The sequence below is a fragment of the Lactuca sativa genome, chromosome 8 (genome assembly GCF_002870075.4).
Source record: "Lactuca sativa cultivar Salinas chromosome 8, Lsat_Salinas_v11, whole genome shotgun sequence".
In the NCBI taxonomy this organism is placed as follows: Eukaryota; Viridiplantae; Streptophyta; class Magnoliopsida; order Asterales; family Asteraceae; genus Lactuca; species Lactuca sativa.
In genome coordinates, this window is record NC_056630.2 from 130,610,245 (window position 1) to 130,634,716 (window position 24,472).

The following is a 24,472-nucleotide window of genomic DNA, read 5'->3' on the forward strand; positions in this document are numbered from 1 at the left end:
AATTTAAAAAAAACATAGAATATTAAAAAAAAACTAATTTTTTTAACAAAAAAACTTAAAGTTTTTGGTGCATATATGCGTAGTTTTTCAATATTCATAAGTAATAATAAAATATATTATTTTTATTAATCAATTTATAAACATAATGGTATAAGTATTTTGTTCGATACAAATTAATATATAAAAAAAAGCTACAAAGATTTATAATGTTATCATTTTTTCATATCAAGATTTCCATATTTTCTTCAATTATCAATTTTTGCATCTTCAAAATTTTCCATAAATTCTTTCAAATCTATAAGAAAAAAAAATGATTCACTCACAAAAATGCATATGTATATATCATTTAAGATTTACATTCGATTATATAATATGATATTCAAATGTGATTATATAATGTGATATTCACATGTGATTGTATATTTTAATATTCAAATGTGAAATTGACAAAAAATTGTAAAAAATAATTAATGAAGAACACACACACAAAATGCATGTGTGCATATAGACGTAATTCACATGTGAATCACATGTAATTCATATGTTATTCACTTGTGATTTACATGTGAATCACATGTAATTCATATGTGAATAACATGTGATTCATATATAAATTACATGTGATTTTTATCAATCGGACATCTTAATGTCAATAACCCTTTAGGTTACTGTAGAGGAATTACATGTGATTCAAGAACAATAACTAATCAATCAAAAAGGAACAATTTTTAGTAACTTTTTATAATTCTTTTTGAACAAATGAAAAGTTTTAGTCAAGTTGAAAATTACATGCATTTTGGCTTTGAATCTAGTTTGACCAGCTTGTTCTATATTAATTTTATTTTCTAATCTAACCATGTCAACAAGCATAAGTCGTCCACCATATTCATCAAATATATCCTCCACAACAATCTGTTGGTTTGGATCATCTAGTCTGCACCATGAGGTGGACTCATTCCAGGCTTTTGTTTTAATCCCACTTAAGCTGCAAAATGAAATTACATATCAAAACTAACACTAGCAGTCCTTTACATTATACAAGATAAGACATATCATGCCAAATCACCTCAAATAATAGAGTAAAATAAAAAACAAGGAGCTTATGTGGAAAGTGAGCTCATTGTTTAAGAGCATAGAATCTAGTAGCACAAGCATAAAGCGGATGATATGCAACATAACATGCATTGTTTGAACACTAGAACATAATTCGTAAATAGAAAAATGCACAGTTAAATGCAATGCAATCTAAGTAATGATAACAAAGGGTTACCTAGATACAAGCTCCATATGGAACACCACAAATGCTGCATAAAAGCTCTATCTTGTTGCATATCAGTTTCATCCTTGTTGTTAATCATTTCCTATATATGAAGCAAAAAAAAAAACCTTTTCACATTAAATTCAGCATCACGACTGTTTTATCGTAAGATATGTGTACACATTCTAACAATATAATGTATATGAGCATACTATTAGTACCTGCACAATACATTTCGTTTAAAATATATACTATATATGTATATTGAAATTTAAACAGTCAAAAAGTTTATTTATCATTTCAAAAAACTATATACACAAACAAAATATTTAATACCAGGAATCTATTATAAAAAAAATATTTTTGTTAGTTCCGAAAAATAACAAGGGCTAATGTCATAAAAACCCTCAAAGTTTTCAGAGTTTTGTCGGTTTTGCCCAAAGTTGAATTTTATGCCCGTTTTTACCCTAACATTTTCCAAAAAATGTTCAATTTTACTATTTTACCAGTGATAACAGGCTACCATTATATTAACTTCGCAAAACAACCCTTAAGTTTACAACTTTTTTTTACGTTTTTACCCTTAAGTTTATACTTTTTTTTTAAACTTTTACCCTATGTATTTTTTTCGTATTATACGTATTCAAGCAGAAAAATCATATGAATATGTATATTATGAAAAAAATATACTTAGGGTAAAAGTGTGAAAAAAAATCATAAACTTAAGGGTTAAAACGCAAAAAAATGGTAAACTTAAGGGTTTTTTGTGAATTTAATATAATGGTAACCTGGAAAACCTGTTATCACCGGTAAAAGGGTAAAACCGAATATTTTTTCGAAAATGTTTGGGTAAAAGTGGACATAAATTTCAACTTTGGGCAAAACCGACAAAATCCTGAAAACTTGATGGTTTTTATGAAATTAACCCAAATAACAAAGAAATAATATAATTCAAGTTTGGAATATTTTAAAAACTTACTTCTATTATCCCTTCCACAAATGTGTAGATGCAGGAACTCTATGGGGCCTCAAGCTACTTCAAGGAGTCAGGAAGCCAAAAGACCAAAACGCCCTCGTATGTTTCTATTCTTTTAAATGTAAAACATATTTTGGTGTATAATTTATTAAAATATTTTGCTGATGATTTATTTCTTCAAGGGAGATGCAAAACTAACAGAAGTTTCAGTAAGTGATAAATATTTTGCTTAAATTAACCCTACTTTAAGCAAGTTCATCCAATCAGTCGATTTTCAAATCAATTTTCAAATCAAACACCAATTTCAACAATAATATTTCATCTTCATCTATTCTTGAGATGGAACTCGACATAATTATGTTTTCATACCATGTTCATTCAATCAGTAAAGATTTTCAAATGAATTGTGAATGATGAGAAAGTGAAATTGAGAAACCAATCGATTGTAACAAAAATAGAACAAGGAAGAAGACGATTCTGTTTAATGACGAATACGAATTGAATATTGACTAAAAAAGTGATAATGTAACATCCCGAAATTTAGGTAAAACTATTTAACCCTTCCCTTTTGTCAAGTTGTCAAGATTAGTCCCTTGAGTGAGTTCTTGTAGCAAATGAGTACGCTGGGCGTACTGGGGAGTATGCTGTGCGTACTCATGCGCTTAATTTGGAAGCGGACTCGCCTGGGTACGCTGGGCGTACCCAGGGTTACGTTGCGCGTAGCAGGCCCATATGCAAACCCTAATATTTGGCTTGTGCACTATATAAGGGATGCTAAGGCTCATTTCTCAGCCTCCATATCAGAGAGTGAAACCCTAAAAGAGCCTTCCATCGTCCTTTAACTTGAGTGTGAGTGTTTTGGAGCTAAAACTGCCTTGGTGTGTTAGCAAAGAAGAAGGAGAGGAGCTCGTGGAGGCTAGGGCTTGAAGTGCAAGTTTGGATATGAGATCTTCAGAGGAAGGAGCTTCATCTAGAGGTATAAAGTTCAAAACTTTCCTCTTTATTTGGTTTGATGTTGCATGGACCATTTCTAGGGTTAAAAGGCCCAAAGGTGGAGACTTTATGAGTGTAACTGACTCCATGGACCTAGATCTGTCCCATTTCAGTGATATTTGTGTTATAGATCCATAAAAACCCCAACTTGGTCGTTATTATGGAGTCATGCTTGAGTTATGAGCTTTTCTAGGGTTGGAAATGGAATATTATGGGTGTTAGTGACTTGTCCAACCATGCAAAGGCTTAAAGTCACCAACTTTATGGATTAAGAGGCTTAGAAATGGTCAGATCTAGAAGTTGGACGTGTGTCTTACCTGTTTAAGACCCCAAAAGCTTAGGAGTCTGAAACTGGGAGTTACGCAGGGCGTAATCCCAATACGCGCGGTGTAAGGGGTCGCGTACCCCGTTTCTATGAGGTTGCCGGGTACGCCCAACGTACAGGTATGGTACGCACAACGTAACCCAGAGGGTTGACTTTTGTTGACTTTTAGGGTTTGGTCAACTTTAGAGTCTTTGAGCCATGATAGGGGTAAAATGGTCTTTTACCCTTCTGAGAGTACTAAGAGAGGGAATAGTCTATGTAACGCTGTGACATCCCCAAAATCTCGGCCAAAAAAGACCGATTTCATTTATGCTTTTTAAAACATTTTCAGAGTAAATCCGCTTGATTTTAAAAGAGATGCGGAATTTGTTCCAAAAAACAAAACATGATAAAATAGATATTTATCAAAACATTTCATATAGAAATATCATTTCATTTCATAATCAAAAGTCGGGATGTCATGTTCCGATATAGATCATAAAGCATAAACGATTACATTACAAGTCATTCAACAAATATATACATATGCAGACTTGTAAACAAAAACGACTTGATGATTCGCCCATCTTAAGCTCTTGCGCCACTTCCTGTAATACAATTAAACTGAGTGGGTCAGGCTTGGGAGCCTGGTGAGCATATAGGGTTTTCAACCCACAATAATTATATTTAATTTCAACAATCCACAATAAACCCGATTACCCATTCCCGTTATCCTCACTTTACGTCCCTAAAATAACTTCTATTATAAGGAACCTAATTCAGGATTTTCATCGGGACGGACATTACTGCAGAGGGGCTACCTCAACAATAAGTATCCTAAAGGCAACCATGTGGGGGATAGAGTACACCGGTGAACACGTCGTTCACAACACCTACAGGTAATGAGCCTGCTAGTGTTCCACAAGACAGTCTAGAATAGTCCGTGGTCGTCATCCATACTCTGCTGAATGACTAGAATAACACCAATAACACCGAGGCCTCTCATCTGTTTATTTCACACCAATTATCTACCCATGTTCTACCCAACATATTAGTAGATAAAAATATACATTTTTATACATTGTTTAAAAACCTGTATAGTATGCTTTAATCAATACATATTCCACATAACACGTATTTCATAGAGAATATATCAGATCTATGAGATAGAAAAGAGTGAATATACATTCACACATATAACCACAAAATATATACACGTAGCACGTATTTTATATTAAATACTTCATAATATTGCGTTGGAAAGAAAATAACTACACACTCACATCCTGTATTCTTAAATACGTTTAACGATTACTTGTATAGTATCGCGTATTGAAAAGGGACTATACACTCACTTGATCGAAAGACGATCGGGCAGCACTACGGCTTGCAGAAGTAGTATACTTCGATAGATCTGGAAGATCTTCACCAAAATCGAACTCCTCGCGGGCTGAGCTTCGGCTCGGGAATAATGCTCTTCGGGATCCTCGGGGCTTTGGATCTTGCTTCGGGGCTCGGGAATGATACCGGGGCTCTGGGATATGATTGGCACGCAAATCGAGGCAAAACTTAGAGAGAGGGAAGAGTTTGAACAAGAGAAAATGGCTGATTTCGAGTTCTATTTATAGGCTGAGGGTCTGGGATTACGCGGGGTGTAATCTCAAATTACGCAGGGCGTACTCGGTTACGCGGGGCGTACTTTGACGTCACTGCATGCGTCGATCTGTGACATTCGAGTATTGGTCCGGCAACTTGCATCCGCCTGAGTACGCGGGGCGTACTCAAATTACGCGGGGCGTAATTGACTCGTCGAACTTCTAAATTGCGTAACTTTTGCATACGAGCTCCGTTTTCGACGTTCTTTATATCCACGCGAAGGTCAGACCATACTCTACAACTTTCATTTAGACTCCGTCGGCTAATTTTGACTTTTATTTTTACTATTTATTTTTAGAAGGCCGGGACAGAAAAACTTCGTTATAAATTCATAACTTCTTCGTCTGACGTCCGTTCTCGCCTAACTTTTCATCGTTTCGCTACTAATAACGAGATCTTCGATTCTCATTTAGATTGTTTCGGCTAAAAACCGATCGATCTCAAATCGAGTATTCGGGCTGCATACTGCTAAGTCGAAACTTAGAAAAATCATAACTTCCTCATACGAAGTCAGATTTGGGCGTTCCTTTTATGCACGCTCTCGGTTTAACGAAATCTACGACTTTCGTTTAGATCGCTAAGGCTAAATATCGCTCTATCTTAAATTCATATTTTACGTCACTCGGCGTCGTGCTGGTTCTGTCGCGATACTTCGACAGGTCATAACTTCTTCGTTATAACTCGGATTTTGGCATTCCTTATATCTCCGGAATCCTTGTTTCAACCACTACAACTTTATGCAAAGATATCAGGCTTATCTCACACTTTAATTTTGACGTTTATTTTATTCTTAATTCATTAAATTATAAAAATCAAGAAAATAAACACATAAATCACATAACTCACATAATTCACAAATAATACATTTTTATTATTTCAAATTTAGTTACAAAGGTTAACCTAGACTATTACATTGCTAAAAATGGCAAGCCCAGAAACACGGGCGTTACAAACGCCCCGTCTTTGGTATGATGCTTTTGTGGTTTTTATTTAGAAGTTTTATTGAGGGACTCGGCGAGTCTATGGCCTGACTCGTCGAGTAGGGTCGAGTTTTTGTGCACGTGTTAGTTGGCGACTCAGCGGGTCCATATTCGGGACTCGGCGAGTCTGCCTGTCTGGAAGAAACCCTAAATCCCAGGGTTGCTCACTATTTAAGCAATGCTTTGTGCCCCAAACTCGCCTCCTTCACCCTCAGAGAGAGCTGTGAGAAAACCCTAATCCATCCCTTGTTGGTTTTAAGTGCTTTTGTGTGGATTTTGAAGGCTTGAAGAAGAAGAAGAAGAAAAGAGCAAGGAGAAGAGGTGTGGAGCAAAGATCCAAGGGCAAAATCAGAGTTCATTGAGGTATTTCTCGGGTTCCTTCTGTTTTATGCTTTAAATCTTCATTAGAACTCTTCTAGGGCTAGTTTGATGCATTTTCTAATCCCTATAGTTGTATGGATGCCTTTATGGGACGAGATATCCCTAGATCTGTTCATTTAGGAGTTGTAGAGCCCGGATCTGTTGCCTTTTTGGAGATGCCTTGCATAAGAACCCTAGATCTACTCTTTTAAGTGCCTTTTTAGTTGGAAACTTTACGTGGAAACTTTACGTGGTGGATCAGCTTATTGGACTCAGATCTATCATTTGTATGCGCTGGATTCAAGCAGAATCGAGTTTAGAGTAGTTGCATGGATGTGACTCGGCGAGTCGGAAGAACGACTCGGGGAGTCAGGTCGCGAGTCCCATTTTTTTCCCCTTTTTGAGTGTTGTCGAGTGGAAGCCGTGAGTAGTAGAGTGGACTCAGTGAGTTGGAGAGCAGACTCAGTAATGGAGGGACTCGACGAGTTGTTCATACAACTCGGCGAGTCCAAGGCAATCTTCTTAAGCTCAAGAACAGCTCGTCGAGTTGTTCATATGACTCGGCGAGTCGGATGCAGATTGTCTGAGTTCTTGGATCGAGAGAGTACTCGTCGAGTCGATGCCATACTCGACGAGTAGCCACGAGTGGGGTTGTGAAATGAGACTAGAGACTCGGCGAGTTGGCGGCCCAACTCGGCGAGTCAGGTCAACTGTGGGTTGACTTTGACTGGGAGAGTTGACTTTGACCAAGGGTAAAATAGTCATTTTACCCCAGTGCAGTGTTTAGTATTTGATTAAGTGTGTTTATGGCCTTGTAGCCGGGGAGATACCGGAGCAGCAGCAGTTAGCTTCCAGAGCCATTCACACAGCAGCCAGTTCACGAGGTGAGTTTCCTTCCAGTAGTAACGGGTCTAAGAACACAATGCCGGCCCGTTTAGCTAGCAGCCAGCTTCGGACCTCGATCCGATGTAGTAGTTAGTATGTTTGATGCCTTCGTGGTTCAGACAGGATATATGTGTTTATGCCAGTTGATATGTTTATGCTATGTTCAGTCAGCTTCGGACTTCGGTCCGATGTAGGGGACAGAGGTCCAGTCAGCTTCGGACTCCGGTCCAATGTAGGGGACGTAGGTCCCAGTCAGCTTCAGACTTCGGTCTGATGTCTCAGTCAGCTTCGGACTTCGGTCCGATGTCCTAGTCAGCTTCGGACTCGGTTCGATGTAGGGGACGAAGGTCCCAGTCAGCTTCGGACTTGGGTCCGATGTCCCAGTCAGCTTCGGACTTCGGTCCGATGTAGGGGGCAAGGCCCCGGTTAGCCGTACTTCGGTCCGATGCAGTGGGCAAGGCCTAGTATGTGCTTTATATATTATTGTGTGGTATATGGTAGTTTGAGGGGAGCTCACTAAGCTTCGTGCTTACAGTTTCAGTTTTGGTTTCAGGTACTTCCGTAAGCAAAGGGAAGAGCTCGGGATGATGGCATCGCACACACCACAGCTACAGTTTTTATCCTGGGAGTTGATCAGCTATCTTAGATATGTTTTGATACAGTTGTGACACCGTTTTCTCATTTGTATTTTAGTATGGTTTTGAGATTTGCAACGCCGGGTGCATCTGAACTCAAACTAAGGGAAAGATAAAAAGATTTTCAAAAAGAAAAATGTTTTCGAATGAGATTTTGAAAAGCACTTAGAAAGAAAAGAATTTTTAAACAAGATAAGGGTGTGGTGCATGCGATCAGCCGAGCTCAAGTAAGTACTCCCAAATTACCAATACAAGTTTTATTATTATGATTAATTGTTCCAGTTTCAGTAGAACAGCATGCTAGTATAGGACTAAGGATCTAGGAGGATGCCTTATGTGCCTGCTATATGTGTTACAACTTTATGAGAATTGCATGCTAGTATTGAGTAGACAGCAGTAGGATAGCCTGTTTAGGTTATGCCTGGTAGCGCGAGCTTAGCATTGTATGCTAGAGTAGCTTCTCGTTATGAGAATAGTTTTGCCTGAGTATGTTTCCCTTATCCGAATGCTGCTTGCTTTGTGCTTTTTGGGACTCTGAGTGGTGGGAGTTAGCCATTTGGTGAATACGCCACATCACATGTGATCAGGGTTGAATAATCTCAGAGTGCTGGATTTGGCCCTATTGCGCAGCTCTTGTTTGAGTCCAACCGTTGTAGGGACGAGTCTTTTACTCGAAGGATTATCCGAGCCTCATTGCATGTGATGGTATTCAAGTGGTGGCTAATCAACATTACAAGGAGGCCTTCGGCAGCTGAGGACTGGTATGAGTGGAGTCAGCGATTTCCCTAGAGCAAGCCTAGGATGAGAGTAGCAGAGATCAGTAGTAGTAGAAGTGACTTGGTGGAGTCAAGGCGGTTCTTGAGGAAAGTACAGATAGATGTGGAAGGTAGTATGGGCCCGTACTACTGAAAGCAGAGGATCCGTACTCGAATCAAGGAAGGCCGAGACAAGACCAGGTAGCTAGTAGTAGTATCAATGATCCCTTGAGATATTTCAGTTTTCTGATATTGCTATGATGTGTTTCAGAATGGTGGTTTTGCGTCCGAGGACAGCAGCCGGCAGTGGAGGTGTCGGGGAGGGATCAGGATCAGGCTCGGGGAACGAGCACATGGATGAGAAGACCAGAGAGTTTCTTTCTTCAGAGATTACTAGTATCATTTTAGAGCAGACTCCTGTGATCTTCGGTTCGATCAAGGAGGGTATCCTAGAGCTAATGGATGAGAGATTGGGCACCTTCTGTGCCGAGGTGGCAGCCATGATGGGGTCGCGCACACTTACATTCAGGGAGTTCAGGGCATGTGGAGCTCCAGACTATCACGGGGCGCGGGACCCCATAGCGAGTACTAGATGGTTGGCGGATGTGGCCAACACGTTCCGCACTAGCAGGTGTCCCGAGGGGGACAAGGTCAGATTGGCGTCCTGTCTTCTGAAGGACAGGGCACGGGATTGGTGGGAGGAGGTCGGACATACCATTGGAGATGATGCAGCATTGGATGCCATGACCTGGGCTGATTTCTCTACCAGGTTCAGGGCGGAGTTTGCACCAGTTATTGAGGTGCAGCAATTAGCCAGAGAGTTTCAGGACCTCACCCAGACTACAGAGACTGTGACGGAGATCACCGCCAAGTTCAGGGAGAGGGCTCTTCTTGTTCCTCAGTATGCAGCCGATGAGGAGATGAAGAAGGCCCGATATCATGAGATGTTGCGGAGCGATATCCGCTAGTTTGTGAGCCGGTCCAGCTGTAAAACGTTGGACGACATGATTGCTAGGGCTCGAGAGAGGGAGATTGATCTCGAGATGGAGAAGAAGAGGAAACCGGAGGCGGTTTCGGGTTCAGGAGGTTCGGGCAAAAAGCCCAAGGTTTCAGATCACAGGTCCAGGTCTCAGCCGAGCCACAGTCGATGTGGCAGGTGTGGGAAGATGCACGATGGGGTGTGCAAGGCAGGGAGTTGCGGCTGCTTCAAGTGCGGTCGGACTGGGCATTTGAGCAGGGATTGTACGACCCCTGCTACTGCTGTTGCAACATCAGATCTGATTTGCTTTCAGTGCAATCAGAGGGGACATAAAAAGTCCCAGTGTCCGAGTTTAGCTGCAGTAGGGAAGGTGGCTGCACCTGCCCCTGCTACTTTGAGGATTACAGATGGCCGGCAGGGCCGAGCTGAGGCTCCAGTGGCGAAGAGTAGAGCGTTTCAGATGACAGTAGAGGAGACGCGAGCGACTCCTGATGTGGTGACGGATATGTATCTTCCCTTCATTTCTTTATTTTATTGATTGATTATTGCTTATGATTGTATGTTTTATATAGGGTCGTTCTCTGTGAACGGCATTTCTGCTATGGTATTATTCGATTCGGGAGCTACCCGATCATTCGTATCGCTTGAGCTTAGCAAGAGATTTAGCAGAGCTCCAGGGGAGCTGGATTGTCCACTAGAGGTTGAGATAGCAGATGACAGGACCGTGAGGGTCGGCAGAGTGCATAGAGGGTGTTCTCTTCAGTTGTTTGATGAGCAGTTTTCGGTGGACCTGGTTCCTATTCCCCTGCGAGGGAATAAGGTTATTGTGGGCATGGATTGGCTAAGCCCCAATGGGGCGGTGATTGATTGTGAGCTTCAGCTAGTAAGGGTTCGCACTCCCAGTGGGGGAGAGTTAGTGATTCAGGGCGAGAGGCCACAGTGCGGACTAACCTTTTGTTCCGCCGCAAGGGCGAGGCGCTATTTTCAGCAGGGCTGCGCTGGCTATGTAGCTTATGTCTTGGATGCCCGGGAGAAGGGCAAGACGACAGTTGATGATGTTCCGATAGTGCGAGACTTCCCGGATGTATTTCTCGAGGATTTACCGGGGATACCTCCTGAGAGGCAGGTTGAGTTTAGGATCGACCTGATTCCTGGTGCGGCTCCGATAGACAAGACACCGTATCACCTAGCTCCCCCTGAGATGCAGGAGTTGTCTACGCAGCTGCAGGAGCTGCTAGACAAGGGTTTCATTCGGCCGAGCAGTTCGCCTTGGGGAGCGCCGATCCTTTTTGTGAGGAAGAAGGATGGGTCGCATCGTATGTGTATAGATTACCGGGAGTTGAATAAGGTGACGGTGAAGAACCGTTACCCACTTCCGAGGATAGATGATTTGTTTGATCAGCTTCAGTGAGCGTCTTGGTTCTCCAAGATCGATCTACGCTCCGGGTATCACCAGATGCGGGTTAGGGATGAGGATGTGCAGAAGACTGCTTTCAGGACCAGGTATGGTCATTATGAGTTTGTGGTGATGCCATTTGGGCTCACCAATGCCCCAGCCGCGTTCATGGATCTCATGAATCGCGTGTGCAGGCCGATGTTGGATCGGTCAGTGATAGTATTCATAGATGATATCTTGGTATATTCCAAGACGCAGGAGCAGCACGAGGAGCACCTGAGGGAGGTGCTGGAAGTTTTGAGGAGGGAGAGACTTTTCACAAAGTTCTCCAAGTGTGAGTTCTGGTTGCGCGAGGTGCAGTTCCTTGGTCACCTCGTCAACCAGAAGGGTATTTTGGTGGATCCGGCCAAGATAGAGGCCGTGATGCAGTGGGAGGTCCCGAAGTCTCCATTTGAGATTCAGAGCTTCCTAGGGTTGGCAGGGTATTACCGGAGATTCATTCAGGATTTCTCCAAGATAGCAGTGCCGCTCACCCGACTGACCAAGAAGTCGATAGTATTTCGTTGGGGGTCTGAGCAGCAGGCAGCGTTCGAGACCCTCAGACAGAGGTTGTGCGAGGCTCCGATCCTTACCTTGCCAGAGGGAGTAGAGGACTTCGTAGTCTACTGTGATGCCTCAATCACAGGTATGGGAGCAGTGTTGATGCAGCGAGGCCATGTGATAGCTTACGCCTCGAGGCAGTTGAAGCCTCACGAGGCTAACTATCCTACCCATGATTTAGAGCTGGGGGCGGTTGTGTTTGCCCTCAAGATTTGGAGGCATTATCTTTATGGGGTCCGTTGTACTATCTAGACGGATCACAAGAGTTTGAGGTACCTTATGGATCAGCCGAGTCTGAACATGAGACAAAGGAGGTGGTTGGATGTGCTGAAGGATTATGATTGTGAGATCCTTTACCATCCAGGGAAGGCCAACGTGGTGGCCGACGCCCTAAGCTGCAAAGTGTCGGCAACCCCTATCAGAGATTTGTGTTTGATGATGACAGTGATTACTCCGTTGTTGGAGCGGATCAAGGAGGCTTAGGGTGAGGGCCTCAAGGAGGAGAGGCAAAGGTGTGAGAGGATAGTGGGCCGAGTAGCTTCGTTTGATTATGACAGTCGGGGATTGCTGAAACTTCATGGGAGAGTGTGGGTACTGTACTGGGGAGGAGTACGGCAGGTGTTGATGGACGAGGCTCATAAGTCTCGATTTTTTATCCATCCAGGGGCGACGAAGATGTATAGAGATCTTCGACCCGATTATTAGTGGCCCTGCATGAAGCGGGATGTCGCTTGGTATGTTGAGAGATGCCTGACCTGGAGGAAGGTCAAGGCGGAGCACCAGAGGCCTCACGGCAAGATGCAGCCGTTAGACATTTCTGTGTGGAAATGGGAGGACATCACCATGGATTTTATCACCAAGCTTCCTAGGACCGCACGAGGAGTGGATTCGATATGGGTAGTAGTGGATCGGTTGACGAAGAGTGCTCATTTTATCCTGATCCAGGAGAGTATATCAGCAGAAAAGTTAGCCGATATCTATGTGCGTGAGATCGTGGCACGTCATGGAGTGCCGGTATCGGTAGTGTCAGACCGAGATGTCCGTTTTACATCCAGATTCTGGAAGCGGTTTCACGACGAGATGGGTACTCGTCTTCATTTCAGCACCGCTTTCCACCCTCAGACGGACGGGCAGAGCGAGAGGATGATTTAGACCCTCGAGGACATGCTCAGGGCATGTGTTCTAGACTTCGGTGGCAGTTGGGATACGTATCTTCCGTTAGCGGAATTTTCGTATAACAACAGTTATCATGCGAGCATTGATCGACCTCCCTTTGAGATGCTTTATGGGAGGAAGTGTAGGACCCTGATTTGTTGGGGCGAGGTCGGTCAGCGAGTCGTTGGGAGCACAGAGGTGGTGCTCAAGACGACCGAGTTGATTCAGCAGGTCCGTAGTAGACTGCAGACTGCGCAGAGTCGGCAGAAGAGCTACACCGACAGGAGGCGTTCAGACTTGGAGTTCCGGGTGGGCGATATGGTCCTCCTGAAGGTCTCACCCTGGAAGGGTGTCATCAGGTTCCGGAAGAGGGGCAAGCTGGGCCTCAGGTTCATTGGTCCCTTCAGGGTTTTAGCCCGAGTGGGTCAGGTTGCTTATCGGTTGGATCTTCTTGTAGAGCTTAGCCATATCCACAACACTTTCCATGTGTCTCAGTTGAGGAAGTGTTTGGTGGATGAGTCAGCAGTTGTTCCCCTAGAGGATATTCAAGTTGACAGCAACCTGAATTATGATGAGAGGCCGGTCGTGATTCTGGACCGGAAGACAAAGACCTTGAGGAACAAGGCGATTCAGTTAGTGAAGGTGCAGTGGCAACACCGGAAGGGGTCTGAGTGGACGTGGGAGGCTGAGGAAGAAATGAGAGAGCATTACCCAGAGTTATTTGCAGATTCAGCCGCAGCAGACTTCGAGGACGAAGTCTGAGACAATTGGGGGAGAATTGTAACGCCCCGTCTTTGGTATGATGCTTTTGTGGTTTTTATTTAGAAGTTTTATTGAGGGACTCGGCGAGTCTATGGCCTGACTCGTCGAGTAGGGTCGAGTTTTCGTGCACGTGTTAGTTGGTGACTCGGCGAGTCCATATTCGGGACTCGGCGAGTCTGCTTGTCTGGAAGAAACCCTAAATCCCAGGGTTGCTCACTATTTAAGCAATGCTTTGTGCCCCAAACTCGCCTCCTTCACCCTCAGAGAGAGCTGTGAGAAAACCCTAATCCATCCCTTGTTGGTTTTAAGTGCTTTTGTGTGGATTTTGAAGGCTTGAAGAAGAAGAAGAAAGGAGCAAGGAGAAGAGGTGTGGAGCAAAGATCCAAGGGCAAAATCAGAGTTCATTGAGGTATTTCTCGGGTTCCTTCTGTTTTATGCTTTAAATCTTCATTAGAACTCTTCTAGGGCTAGTTTGATGCATTTTCTAATCCCTATAGTTGTATGGATGCCTTTATGGGACGAGATATCCCTAGATCTGTTCATTTAGGAGTTGTAGAGCCCGGATCTGTTGCCTTTTTGGAAATGCCTTGCATAAGAACCCTAGATCTACTCTTTTAAGTGCCTTTTTAGCCTATATCTCCTTTTTCATGTGTATGCACACGTAAAGTTGGAAACTTTACGTGGTGGATCAGCTTATTGGACTCAGATCTATCATTTGTATGCGCTGGATTCAAGCAGAATCGAGTTTAGAGTAGTTGCATGGATGTGACTCGGCGAGTCAGAAGAACGACTCGGCGAGTCAGGTCGCGAGTCCCGTTTTTTTCCCCTTTTTGAGTGTTGTCGAGTGGAAGCCGTGAGTAGTAGAGTGGACTCAGTGAGTTGGAGAGCATACTTAGTAATGGAGGGACTCGACGAGTTGTTCATACAACTCGGCGAGTCCAAGGCAATCTTCTTAAGCTCAAGAACAGCTCGTCGAGTTGTTCATATGACTCGGCGAGTCGGATGCAGATTGTCCGAGTTCTTGGATCGAGAGAGTACTCGTCGAGTCGATGCCATACTCGACGAGTAGCCACGAGTGGGGTTGTGAAATGAGACTAGAGACTCGGCGAGTTGGCGGCCCAACTCGGCGAGTCAGGTCAACTGTGGATTGACTTTGACCGAGAGGGTTGACTTTGACCGGGAGAGTTGACTTTGACCAAGGGTAAAAGAGTCATTTTACTCCAGTGCAGTGTTTTGTATTTGATTGAGTGTGTTTATGGCCTTATAGCCGGGGAGATACCGGAGCAGTAGCAGTTAGCTTCCAGAGCCATTCACACAGCAGCCAGTTCACGAGGTGAGTTTCCTTCCAGTAGTAACGGGTCTAAGAACACAATGCCGACCCGTTTAGCTAGCAGCCAGCTTCGGACCTCGATCCGATGTAGTAGTTAGTATGTTTGATGCCTTCGTGGTTCAGACAGGATATATGTGTTTATGCCAGTTGATATGTTTATGCTATGTTCAGTCAGCTTCAGACTTCGGTCCGATGTAGGGGACAGAGGTCCAGTCAGCTTCGGACTCCGGTCCGATGTAGGGGACGTAGGTCCCAGTCAGCTTCGGACTTTGGTCTGATGTCTCAGTCAGCTTCGGACTTCGGTCCGATGTCCTAGTCAGCTTCGGACTCGGTTCGATGTAGGGGACGAAGGTCCCAGTCAGCTTCAGACTTCGGTCCGATGTCCCAGTCAGCTTCGGACTTCGGTCCGATGTAGGAGGCAAGGCCCCGGTTAGCCGGACTTCGGTCCGATGCAGTGGGCAAGGCCCAATATGTGCTTTATATGTTATTGTGTGGTATATGGTAGTTTGGGGGGGGGGGGGGGAGCTCACTAAGCTTCGTGCTTACAGTTTCAGTTTTGGTTTCAGGTACTTCCGCAAGCAAAGGCAAGAGCTCGGGATGATGGCATCGCACACACCACAACTACAGTTTTTATCCTGGGAGTTGATCAGCTATCTTAGATGTGTTTTGATACAGTCGTGACACCGTTTTCTCATTTGTATTTTTGTATGGTTTTGAGATTTGCAACGCATGGTTTTATTATGATATACTCCGTTTTATGATTTTGGTTATATTAAAAATGAAATTTTCGGGTCGTATTTTTGGGTCGTTACAGTCTATCCTTGAGGGTTATATAGATTAAGAGTGTTTATTTCATATGATTAGGCGGATGCTAGACCAGATTTTTGCCTAGCTTGAGATTACCGAGTTACCCGAGTTGAGTCTTCTCACTATACTTTACCTAGAGTGGTAATTAGAGTTATGTGACAGAGTACCTTGTATGTTGTTGTATGATGTGATTTCTATGTGATTTGTGCTATGCATGTTTCAGAGTTTATAGAGTTAGGACCGAAAGGTCCACAGAGTTAGGACTAGAGGGTCCATAGAGTTATGGGACTGGAGGGTCCCACTGAGACACATTGACCAGAGGGTCAAACAGAGTTATAGCCTCATGTGGAAAATATGTGTTGTATGTGGTATTTTGGGGAACTCACTAAGCATTTATGCTTACAGTGTTGTGTTATGTGTTTCAGGTACCAGTGAGGATCGCGGGAAGGCGCCGACTTGATCAGTACACACACGAGGAGTTTTTACATATTATGATATTGGGATGTGATGTTATGGATTGTTATGTGATATAATGATATTTTTATAACAATGATGAAAGAAAGTGTGTTTTTAAATTGTGAAAAATTATTTGAAAATCTGGGTGTTACAAGTTGGTAAAAGAGCCTTGGTTTGAGGGATTCGGGTGCACCTTCGGGCGTATCTGAACTCAAACTGAGGATTTGAGAGATTTTCAAAATAAAATTCACAAAATTTTCTCAAAGAGTAAAAAGTTTTTGAAAGAGCATAGCAGAGCAGTGTGTATGATCAGCTAGCGCCCGAACGGTGATTTCCCAAAATACCCTTACATTATGAGTTATGAGATATGTTATGATATGATATGCATGATAGAGTAGGCTAGGTACTCTTATTAGGACTAGAGTGGCCTGATTTGTGATGCATTAGCCTAGGGGTTTTTCTACTAGGAGGTGCTTGAGAGTGAATAGATAGCAGCAAGGAGCTTATGAGAGATCTGCTAGAGAGTAGACTATGCATAGGGAGAGTAGAGTACTTGGGACTTGGGATCTTAGGAGGAGGACTTGGGGTAAATATTGATGCGGTGTGGACGGTAGTATTGGGCCCGTACTACCGAAGGCACCGGATCAGTGCACGACCCAAGTAAGAATCCTTAGGGTACCAGAGATCGAGTAGGAATGGGATATTGAGTGTGTGTACACTCGAATGAGTCTTTGATATATTGTGTTGTATTCAGAGAGACATCATGGTTGGGACACACCACACACCTGAGAGCAGTGGTGTTAGCGATGAGGAGGTCCGCAGAATGATTCACGAGGAGGTGGCTGCTGCCATCCGAGCTGAGATACCAGAGATGTTTGGGTCTATCAAGACCACCCTGATCGAGACTTTTGATGAGCGATACGCTGCTCTTACTGATGTTGCTGTTGCTGCGGCCACCACAGCCGTTGCTGCTGCGAGGCCACAGGGGGTGACTCGTTGCTGTACCGAGAGTTCAGCAACATGAAGCCACCAGAGTTTGATGGGACATAGGATCCGATCGCTGCTATGAGATGGATTTATGATATTGAGGCATGCTTCTATACGTGTTCTTGTCCGGATCATTTGAGAGTCCGGTTCGCGCTGAAGCAGCTTCGCTTGGGGGTGAAGGACTAGTGGAAGTTTGTGACAGCGCACTATTCTTCTGCAGAGCTTGCTGCGATGACCTGGGAGAGGTTCACCGCTATGTTTCATGATGAGTACGTTCCCCCGGTGGAAAGGGAACGTTTGGCCCAGGAGTTCTTGACCCTCAAGCAGGGTACTGAGTTTGTTACAGTGATCACTAGGATGTTTCATTAGAGGGCGATGTTCTTCCCTGAGCACGTGTCTTCCAAATAGGCACACATGAGTAGATATTTCAGCATTTTGGGGAGAGACATCCGCGAGTTCATGGGGAACTCGACGTACCGGACATTTGTTGAGCTTCAGGAAAATGACCAGAAGAGGGAGATTGAGCTTGAGACTCAGGCCAGGGAGGAGGCAGAGTCTCAGGGGAGGGATCGGCGACTGGCACAATCCCAGCCGGCTGCCAAGCGGGCTAAGCCCGCTGATTCGAGATCGGGGAACCAGAAGGGCCGCACTTGTGGCAAGTGCGGCAAGGGTCACGAGGGGGTGTGTAGGGCAGGGTCTTGCTACAAGTGTGGCAAGGAGGGGCACATGGCCAATAATTGCCCCAAGGAGTTTGCAGTCTGTTTTCACTGCAACCAGACCGGGCACCAGAAGGCCGAGTGTCTGCAGTTGCGGGGGTCAGCTTAGGGAGCATGTCAGGGATCTGCCCCTGCTGCCGTTCGAGCTACAGAGAATCGGCCAATGAAGGCTGAGGCGCCGAAGGCTCGCGGGAGGGCCTTCCAGTTGACAGCGGAGGAGGTCCACGTAACACCTGATTTTGTGGCTGGTATGTATTCTTTCATCTGTTTATTTTGAGTTTGTGGTGTTATGCTTATATTATGATTTGCGTAGGTACATTTCTTATGAGTTCTGTACCTGCTTTGGTGTTATTTGACTCGGGTGCGAGTCTGACTTTTGTGTCGTTAGCCTTTAGTCAGCACATCAGTATTCGTCAAGAGGCGTTGAGTCAACCTTTGCGAGTTTCCATAGCTGACGTGAGAGCAGTGTATGCCACTGATGTGATTCGAGGATGTGTACTCGAGATCTTCGGCGTTGAGTTTCCGATTTATTTGGTCCCGATTGCTATGGGAGATGTCTGTGTCATTCTGGGCATGGACTGGTTGAGCAGATTTGGAGCGGTTATCGATTGTGAGCGACAGCTGGTGACCATATGAGACCCTAGTGGGGGATTTCTTACGGTTTATGGCGTGGGCACCCGTTCAGGGTCAACATTTTGTTCAGCCGCTAGAGCAAGGCAGAGTCTACAGCAGGGCTGTAGTGGGTTTGTGGCTTATTTGGTGGATACGAGAGTAGGTGCAGAGAGACCGAGTTCGGTTGATGAGGTCCCGATAGTGCGTGAGTTCCCGGATGTTTTCCCCGAGGAGTTTCCGGGTGTGCCTTTTGAGAGGCAGGTGGAGTTCCGTATCGATTTGGTTCTGGGGGCAGCACCTATCGCCAAGGCGTCCTATCGCCTTGTGCCTCCAGAGATGCAGGAGTTATGCTCGCAGCTTCAGGAGCTGCTGGGAAAGGGGTTTATACGGCCGAGTAGGTCGCCGTGGGGAGCCCCGATCCTTTTTGTCAAGAAGAAGAATGGTTCACACCGGATGTGCGTTGATTACCGGGAGTTGAACAAGCTGACGGTCAAGAACCCTTACCCCTTACCGAGGATCGAAGATTTGTTCGATTAGTTGCAGGGAGCATCTTGGTTCTCCAAGGTTGATTTGAGGTCTGGATATCATCAGATGAGGGTGCGTGATGAGGATATCCAGAAGATAGTGTTCAAGACTCGTTACGGGCATTACGACTTCGTGGTGATGCCTTTCGGGCTCATTAATGCACCGTCGGCGTTCATGGATCTCATGAACAGGGTGTGTAGGTCGATGTTAGATCGTTCGGTGATCATGTTCATTGATGATATATTGGTGTATTTGAGATACGGAGAGCAGCATGAAGAGCACTTGAGGGAGATCCTTGGACTTCTGAGATCGGAGAGGCTTTATGCCAAATTCTCCAAGTGTGATTTCTGGTTACGAGAGGTCCAGTTTCTAGGACACCTCGTCAACCAGAATGGGATATTGGTCGATCCGGCCAAGATTGAGGCGGTGATGAGTTGGGAGGTGCCGAGATCCCCTTCAAAGATCAGGAGTTTCCTGGGGTTGGCCGGTTATTATCGGAGATTCATCCAGGATTTCTCCAGGATTGCTGTTCCTCTCACCAGACTAACCCGAAAGGGCGTGGCTTTCAGTTGGGGCCCGGAGCAGTAGGCTTCATTCGAGACACTTTGCCAGAGATTGTGTGAAGCCCCAGTGTTAGCCCTTCCGGAGGGAATGGAGGACTTTGTGGTATTTTGTGACGCGTCAATATCGGGACTAGGTGCGGTGCTGATGCAGAGAGGGCATGTGACAGCATATGCATCGAGGCAACTGAAGCCTCATGAGACGAGGTATCCTACTCACGATTTTGAGTTGGGGGCTGTGATGTTCGCCCTCAAGATCTGGCGCCACTATCTGTATGGGGTTCGGCGTACCATATACACGGACCACAAGAGCTTAAAGTATCTGATGGATCAGCCCAACCTGAACATGCGCCAGAGGAGATGGTTGGATGTGGTAAAGGATTATGAGTGTGAGATCTTGTACCACTCGGGAAAGGCTAACGTGGTAGCCGATGCCTTGAGTCGTAGGACAGAGAGTGCCCCATTACGAGATGTTTGTTTAAGGTTGACAGTGATGACTCTAGTGTTGGACACCATTCAGGAGGCCCAGGTTGAGGCCATGAGACCGACGAACCGCAAGCGAGAGCTGGTGGTCGGACAGATATCTGAGTTCATTGCCGATAGCCGGGTGCTTATGACCTTCCAGGGCCGGATTTGCGTGCCATTTGAGGGCGGGGCACGTGCCATTTTGATGGAGGAGGCGCACAGGTCGAGGTTTTCGATCCATCCCGGGGCCACTAAGATGTATCTGGACCTGGAAAGAGACAATTGGTGGCTCTGTATGAAGAGGGATGTGGCGTGGTTTGTAGAGAGGTGCTTGACCTTTCGCAGGGTTAAGGCCGAGCACCAGTGTCCACATGGCAAGTTGCAGCCACTTGAGGTTCCCCAGTGGAAGTGGGAACAAATTTCCATGGATTTCATCACCAAATTGCCGAGGACTGCGAGAGATGTCGATGCAATTTGCGTGATCGTTGACCGACTGACAAAGAGCGCTCATTTTCTTGCTATCAGTGAGAGCTCTTCCGCAGAGAGGCTGGCAGAGGTGTATGTGAGGGAGCACTACTAGAAAAACAGCCTTTTACGACGCTCATTGCGCGTCGTAAAAGGCTCAGACGACGCGCAAATGCGCGTCAAGGAAGGCCCTGTCATAAAGAGAGACGACGCGCATTTACGACGCTCATTTACGACGGGCAATTACGACGCGCGTTTACGACATGCAATGCGTATCAAGAAAGGCCCTGTCATAAAGGAAGACGACACTCATTCGCGTGTCGTAACCTCACGACGCGCGTGTTAATGACACGCAATGCGTATCAAGAAAGCCCCTGTCAAGAAAGGCCATGTCATAAATGAAGACGACACACATTTTTGCGTATCATGATTTTAAATGTTTTAAAAAAATATTATTTATAGATTTACTAATTTTTAAATTAAATTTGCATTTAATATCTCATAATCACAAAAGAGCATGAAAGGACATTATTACACGAAGGGGAGAGAAGAAGAATTGTAAAACACAAAACCAAAATTTTATTATAGACTTCAAGGAAGATCAGTTACAAAGTTACATAAGACATACAAATACAAGTCAAACCATTGTGACTTTTATTCCTAACATTGCAACTCTTCAATGACCACAGTTCAATCATTGACTTCCTAAAACCTTAACTTCTATAACAGTTGCTTATATTTAATCGCTAACTTATTAAATAGTGATATAATTTCCAGAATTCTAACATAATTACCAAAATACCCTCAAGTCTAGATTATACTCCAACAGTAATAACAAATGGAATTGTATTGGAAGCTTCATCTCACCAGCATTGCGAAGAGCTTATTGGTTCATCAGAGACGTCTTCCAAACCCTACAATAGATTCATATAAACTATAAACATGTTGAAAAAGTAACACATATGTTGTTTAACTAGAATGAAATTGGTATTTGACAAAGACCAACAAAATTAAAGAGAAAGAAGCCCACACCTACCTGCTACTATATGTACTAGAGGCGATGAAGTTTACCCTCGATTATTAACAACTATTCTTCAATAACGAGTTTATAAGGAGTATCAAGATTTTATGACTCTTTTCAGCATCTGTAAAGAGTTTCTCAATTTTAATAGCAGTACTTCTGTTGAATATGTAATCAGTGATATTCGCAGTTGTAACTATACCTTGTTCACCAAAGAAAAACAGAAGAACTAGGGGAGAAGAAAAGAGGGATTAGAACAGCAGAAACAAGAAAAAGCAGAGGAACAATATTGGTTGGTGCTATAGATAACTTAACTGAATAAAACTGGTTTCTTAACACATTAAAGGACAACGGTTACATCTATATATGCTAAATAAGATAGCATCCAAGTATAACTTGAGGGGAAGACACAAGAATTTTCAACAATAGTGGCACCAAAGCCTGTAACAACAAAAAAGATAACATCAAGGCTTATCTCAATATCCATATTTGGGTCAAGGCTTCTCTAAATATCCAAAGCTTGTAACAACAAAAAAGATAAGATCAAGGCTAAGGGAAAATAAGTAATTTTAGCAAAATAAGATGTAATACTACTTCCAACCTATAGCAAGCTATGGTATGATAATCCTGGGATAGCTGTGGTAGTATGGTAGTACCTTGCGGTACGAATAAACCTAACAGACACCAGATGAAATATGTATATTTTAGCATTATATGTATATTTTAATAGTATACAGGTTTGTTAACCGTGTGATTCTACCATACCTTTAAATTAGATGAAAAGTTTGTAACTTCTTTCTTGAAGCATGGTGGTGCATGGTTCTGATAAGGTGGACACACATATTATAAACATTTTTAATTATAAAATTATGATGAAATGTTGAAACTATTAATTTTATATAAATTGCAACGTAGGAGACTTACATCGTTTGAAATAAGTGTACTTATTACCTGGGAATATCTAATTTTGGTTTCCATCCTCTAAAAAGAGACCCTTTTAGTGTTCTTCCAGTAATAAATAATCCATAATGACATGCTACATTTGGGTTTGTCTTAGGAACCCCAAGAGTAACTGTCACACCCCACCCCTAATAATTAATGACAAAAATAATTATCTTTTTTACCTTTTAAAGATTAAGAGATTAAGAAAGGAGTTAGTTAGGTTACATCACAACAAGAATGCAAAGCTGTATTTATCATATCAGTGTCTCCAATGCATTCAAATGAATATTCTACACCACCGTCTGTAAGTCGCTTGATAGCCTGAAATCATAAATATATGAAATCAACTATATTATCCTTATTAATCTTATTATTGGAGTATTTATTAACATAAACATAGTACTAGTGTACCTGTTGAACTGTCTGATCAATGTCATTTTGGTTGATGAAATCTGTTACTCCAAAAGCTTTTGTTGCACAAATAACAAAAATCATTATTAATGAACAATTTTTATACTAATCACACCAAGAAAGACTTGTTAGATTTAGCACTTGTTATGAAAATAAATCGTGTGTTATTACCTTTCTCTTTCTTTTCAGGATTAGTGTCCACCCCAATTATCGTAGATGCGCCCCTTATTTTAGCACCTTGTGCAACCTAATCAATTGACATTTCAATTAACCAATAAAAATGATATAAAAACAGGTTTAGATACTTACAGACAATTCCCAAACCAAAAATCGCAACTGTTGATCCTTTAGAAACATCAGAAACACTCCAAGTTGCACCCAAACCTATAAAAACAATTCTATTTACAATATTTCTTTTCAAAATTTTCTTATTTATGAAAAATGAAAAACTGGTCCCTATGGTTTGCCTTTTTCTTTGGTTTTTGTCCCTCAAGTTTCAAATTTTCAAATTTGGTGTACTTTTGTTTCGGTTTTTGATCCTGTTCGAACTTGAAAAGACTATGTTGCCCTTACATAATTTCTTTTGGATTTTCTTTTCAAATGACTAAAAAGAGGGGTCCTATATTTAAAATTATCTAGAAAAGAGATCAGAAGAGCAAAATAGTCTTTTTCAAGTTGAGGAGGGACCAAAATCACAACAAAAGTATGGCAAAAAGACCAAATTTGCAATTATATATATATATATATATATATATATATATATATATATATATATATATATATATATATATATATATATATATCACAAGGGAAAAATAGTCTTTTTCATTTTGAGAAGGGACAAAAACCACAAAAAGGACCAAATTTGCAACTTTGAAACTTGAGGGATCAATTATGCAAATTTATGTTTTACAAAGTTTGTTTACCTGCTGCTGTTCCACAACTGAGGAGGCAAACTTTTTCTAGAGGGGAGTTTTGGTCATTTTTACAGCACATCCAGAATTAATAACTGAATTATGATAAAAACAATGATAAAAATAATAATAATAATAAGCAAATAATGCAAATTTATGTTTTACAAAGTTTGTTTACCTACTGTTCCTGAATCTAACCGAATTATAATTGGTAATGTAAGCAAATAATGATAAAAATAATAATAATAATATTAATAACTTACATCACATGTGTCTACAAGAGCTAGAAAATTATTAGGAAAGGCTAAAGCATATAAAATAAAAGCAACTAATTCACTTTTGTTAGTTTCACCAAAAACACCCATCAATATACTTAGCCTCTGAAAATTTCTTACCTTTATTTTGCTTAACCAGGTATGAGATGCACCAACAAAATCCTCACATACTTGAGATCCATCATGACTTTTTAGAGACTTATCTATAATCTCATCAGTTCCCTACATCAAAAAATAAAAAATGTAATAAGAACTTTTTAATTGAATAAAAAAAAGTTATTTATAATACTAA

The 24,472-nt window shown here is 42.8% G+C and overlaps 1 pseudogene; it reads right to left on the reverse strand.

The window, feature by feature from the left end:
• Positions 1–679: 679 nt before the first annotated feature.
• On the reverse strand, positions 680–24,270 carry LOC111917108 (alcohol dehydrogenase-like 6; annotated as a pseudogene).
• Positions 24,271–24,472: the final 202 nt, after the last annotated feature.